The sequence below is a fragment of the Oncorhynchus keta genome, chromosome 6, assembly GCF_023373465.1.
Source record: "Oncorhynchus keta strain PuntledgeMale-10-30-2019 chromosome 6, Oket_V2, whole genome shotgun sequence".
Taxonomy (NCBI): domain Eukaryota; kingdom Metazoa; phylum Chordata; class Actinopteri; order Salmoniformes; family Salmonidae; genus Oncorhynchus; species Oncorhynchus keta.
The window spans coordinates 43,136,039-43,141,302 of record NC_068426.1 but is presented as its reverse complement, the minus strand read 5'-3'; the positions used below and the strand labels follow the sequence as shown (position 1 = coordinate 43,141,302).

The 5,264-nt window shown below is 41.1% G+C and overlaps 1 long non-coding RNA gene across 1 annotated transcript; it reads left to right on the top strand.

Moving 5' to 3' along the window:
* The first annotated feature begins 390 nt into the window (after positions 1-390).
* Positions 391-3,156, top strand: LOC127930814 (uncharacterized). The gene is made up of 3 exons (XR_008139587.1): positions 391-610; positions 811-883; positions 1,770-3,156. It is a non-coding gene; the product is annotated as an uncharacterized LOC127930814 (long non-coding RNA).
* Positions 3,157-5,264: the final 2,108 nt, after the last annotated feature.

Below are 5,264 nucleotides of genomic sequence, written 5' to 3'. Positions count from 1 at the left end.
GTCAGCTGCTCATTTTCAGATTTACACCACATGAACACACAGTCATTTTCACTGGACTATCAAGCCCCTGTTGCTGCCAAGTCTTGATTTCCCTGGGGGTTAGCCTTGTAATAACCAAGTGGTGAGACACATAGCCCTCTATATTTAAATGTTTCAGGTACACTCTGATAGGTGTCTGCATCACATACAGTCAGTAACCAATCACAGAGGCACACAGAACTTGCATTTCTATAACCTCGGACCCACCTCAGTGTTCACTATTCATGGTGGAAGACCACAGGACCACAGAGATTATGCCCCCCTCCCCTCCCCCAAAAAATCATTTTCCTTCTCTCTGTTAGAGTGGAACGTTTGGAATGATGTGCCACGTCAGTATCACAAGTTGCTGCACAGTTTGGAGGAAGAAGGCTACCTTGACCTGTCAAATTCTATCCACCTCTTCTGTGTGGGAAATGTGTTCCTACCTCGTCTGCGGGCAGATCTGCAGCATTTCACAGAGAGTTGGAATAATCCCCCTTTGAATACAGAGGCGAACCTGACACCTCACCAGCTGTTGCTTTAGCACTACACAACGGATTCAAATGATCAAGTCATCATCAAGCTTCAAGTGGTATTTATGTATTCATTTGTGATCTGGTAATGTAAAAGTTGAATAATGACATTATCTTCTATTGTTTGTCCTCATGTGTCTGTTTTTCAGCATAAAGTACTCTGAAGTCACTTAGTGTGGACACCAGATGAGACAACACATGCACAATAAGTCTCTATAATTTACTTCATCCCTCTCCCCCTTCTCCCTAAATCCTCTAGGTTATATCAGCTGTATTGATGAACACCTCCCGCATCTGAACAGGCTGACACAGAGGGCACAGCATTATCATAGGTGAGAGGTCACTTGGTCGGCTCAACAGGAAGTATTATTAAGGAGATGCTTTACATTGAAATACAGACAGAGATGTAGTAGTTCTAGAGTTAATGATCCAAGGTCAGTTTATATTATACAGGAAGTATTATTAAAGAGATGCTTTACATTGAAATACAGACAGAGATGTAGTAGTCCCAGAGTTAATGATCCAAGGTCAGTTTATATTATACAGGAAGTATTATTAAAGAGATGTAGTAGTCCCAGAGTTAATGATCCAAGGTCAGTTTATATTATACAGGAAGTATTATTAAAGAGATGTAGTAGTCCCAGAGTTAATGATCCCAGGTCAGTTTATATTATACGTGAAGTATTATTAAAGCGATGGTTTACATTGAAATACAGACAGAGATGTAGTAGTCCCAGAGTTAATGATCCAAGGTCAGTTTATATTATACAGGAAGTATTATTAAAGAGATGTAGTAGTCCCAGAGTTAATGATCCAAGGTCAGTTTATATTATACAGGAAGTATTATTAAAGAGATGTAGTAGTCCCAGAGTTAATGATCCCAGGTCAGTTTATATTATACGTGAAGTATTATTAAAGCGATGGTTTACATTGAAATACAGATAGAGATGTAGTAGTCCCAGAGTTAATGATCCCAGGTCAGTTTATATTATACAGGAAGTATTATTAAAGAGATGTAGTAGTCCCAGAGTTAATGATCCCAGGTCAGTTTATATTATACAGGAAGTATTTTTAAAGAGATGTAGTAGTCCCAGAGTTAATGATCCAGGGTCAGTTTTGTATTTCACCTCCTGATGATGATGATGACTGACCGTGTTAGAATAAAAAAAACGAGGCTTCATCATGCTCTCTCTCTATCCACCTGTCTCTCGTCTGCAGGTATGATTTGATGTGAGAGAGGAAGCCAGTCCCGTCATCGCCACCTCACCCGCTCTTAAGATAACCTTCGGGCCAACTGGGGGCCCAAGGCTGGTTAGGAGACACCGCTAGAGACTCTATGTAATTGTGATGAACTGAGAGAATATTAGGGTAGCCCTGTAATTCATTAATCATATGCTGTCTGCCTTTGTTCTTACCTCTCTCCCAACCTCGTCTTTCTTACTCGGTTTTTATGCACACCATATGTGCATTAAAGTACAGAATGAACTTGTATTTATAATATAACATCACAATTATCATAATTATAATGCATTTATGTATTTAGAACACCTGGATAATGAACATTTCACATTCTCCGCTGGTTGAAATTAAGTATCTCATTGAAATACTATCCTGTGTCCTCAGATGAATGCAGATGAAGTTAGATAGGAAGTGTAGTGTACTGTTTTTTTCCTTGTATATATGAATTACAAATCAGCCTTTACTTAAATAATGTTTCTAGTCTATTGCATAGTTACAATGTGTAATCATTGATGTCCCAGGAGCAGGAGTGTTAAACACTGTTGAAGTGTATAATTGTAATACATACATGCAGACACAGCATATATTCAATGTGCACATCCATAGGCATACAGTTATTTTTATCCTCCACTACATAATAAGCAAGTAAATAGTTAGCTAGCTATGTTACTTCAGCTGCATTGCAAGGCAAGCTTACACAATTGTACATTCAATTTGCAGTAAATGCTATCTATTAGCCAGCTAGATTCTTTACATCCACTGTTTCCCATGACGACAGCCTGGTTTCCTGGTTTTCTCAGGAAGTCCCTAAAACATTAAACAACACGAATTACAATTTCATACTTATGTCATAACACTAGCTAGCTGGCTAATGTTAGATAGTCAGCTAACTTGCTAAATAGCGATTTTCGTAAATGAACTTTGACAAAAAAATATGCACAATCTACATTTAACTAACATATTCCTCTCTATTGTAAATGTTTTTGCTTGACCCGTTATGACGTTATATTTACTTGCATTTGCTTCCACCGTAATGTTTTGTCAGCCATCTTTGCTGAAGAAAGTCACCGGCGACGGATGGCTCGCGTCAAATTCGTCATTGGAACCACCCGATATGATTCGTCATATGAAAACCTTGGGACCCAAATCCATAATGAGTTCTCTAACTCCCCCTTGTGGTGGTCTGGAGCAATGAAGCCATGACGCTGGATACCTCTGAGTCCCGCAGTGTAAGCTCACATCTTTTAAAGGAGCAACCACTGTATGTTGTTATCTTAGGTCTCTTTATGTAGTGTCTCTCGTCGTGATGTATGTTTTGTCCTATATTTTTATTTACTTAATCCTTGTTTTTAATCCCCAGCCCCCGCAGGTGGCCTTTTGCCTTTTGGTAGGCCATCCTTGTAAATAAGAATTTGTTCTTTAACTGACTTGCCTGGTTAAATAAAGGTTAAATGAAATAATAAAAAAGTTGTTGCCTGTACATTGAATATATTCACTGATCATGTACTCTACCTTGGCAAATAAAGGTGCGGTTCAGGTATGAATGTCTGTGAAGTCTTTTCGGTCAGTCCTATCCAACACCAGGAGTAAAAAGAATGCCAGTGATGCTGTGTCTGCAAGTATGTACAGTATTACAAGTATACACTTCAACAGTGTTTACCAATCCTGGTCCATCAACGGATACACATTGTGTACTCATATACATATGCAATAGACTAGAACCAGGATTTAAGTAGTTACATTTACATTTACATAAATGTAAGTAGTTAAAGGCTGATTTGTACTTCATACCTACAGAAACAGAATTCAAAAAACAATACACTACACTTCCTATGCATCATGTAAATACTCTATTAATCGGTTCATCTCAATATCAAATTTCCTTCATTTGCATTGATCTGAGGACACGGGATAGCTGTAGTATTTCATCAAGTGAGAGATTTCATTTCAACCAGTAGAGAATGTGAAACGTTTTATTGAAAGTGAATTATCCAAGTGTTATAAATGCATAATACATGCATTATAAATATTACAATTGTAATGTATTATAAATACAAGTAAAAATCTGTACTTTAATGCACATCTGGTGTGCATTTTAAAAACAGGAAGAAAGAGGTGTGAGAGTGTAAAAGAACGAAAGGGAAAAAGGTAAGACCAGAGGACCAGAGAACACAGCATATGATTCATGAATTACAGTGCCCCCCTAATTTTCTCTCAGTTCATCACAATTACACAAGTTTCTGTACCGGTGTCTCCTAACCAGCCTTGGGCCCCCAGTTGGCCCGAAGGTTAGTAGACACCACTAGAGATCGCACCTGTCCTACCATTACTGTATCTCAATTGCGCCTCGCAAAGTGAGCATTTCTTTCTCATGTAACTTGTCAAAGTATTGGGGACTTCGCTGCGGTCACTTGTCTTTCGCTGCCATTTTTCCAACTGTTAACGAACGATAACGTAGTACTGGAGAGTCGACTCCAAAATCATTGATTCCTCGACTCCTTGCATGTCGACTCCCGGTGTCAACTCCCATTGCTGAGTGTCAAGACTAGAGGTTGACAGATTAATTGGAATGGCCGATTAAAAGTGTCACAACAGACACTACAGATTGGTTCGATTCCAGGCAGTATCACAACCGGCCATGATTGGGAGTCCCATAAGGGTGGTGCACATTGGCCCAGCGTCATCCGGGTTTGGCCAGTGTAATCCGTTAATGTAAATAAGAATTTGTTCTTAACTTACATTTACATTTAAGTCATTTAGCAGACGCTCTTATCCAGAGCGACTTACAAATTGGTGCATACACCTTATGACACCCAGTGGAACAGCCACTTTACAATAGTGCATCTAAATCTTTTAGGGGGGTGAGAAGGATTACTTACCCTATCCTAGGTATTCCTTGAAGAGGTGGGGTTTCAGGTGTCTCCGGAAGGTGGTGATTGACTCCGCTGTCCTGGCGTCGTGAGGGAGTTTGTTCCACCATTGGGGGGCCAGAGCAGCGAACAGTTTTGACTGGGCTGAGCGGGAACTGTACTTCCTCAGTGGTAGGGAGGCGAGCAGGCCAGAGGTGGATGAACGCAGTGCCCTTGTTTGGGTGTAGGGCCTGATCAGAGCCTGGAGGTACTGAGGTGCCGTTCCCCTCACAGCTCCGTAGGCAAGCACCATGGTCTTGTAGCGGATGCGAGCTTCAACTGGAAGCCAGTGGAGAGAGCGGAAGAGCGGGGTGACGTGAGAGAACTTGGGAAGGTTGAAGACCAGACGGGCTGCGGCGTTCTGGATGAGTTGTAGGGGTTTAATGGCACATGCAGGGAGCCCAGCCAACAGCGAGTTGCAGTAATCAAGACGGGAGATGACAAGTGCCTGGATTAGGACCTGCGCCGCTTCCTGTGTGAGGCAGGGTCGTACTCTGCGGATGTTGTAGAGCATGAACCTACAGGAACGGGACACCGCCTTGATGTTAGTTGAGAACGACAGGGT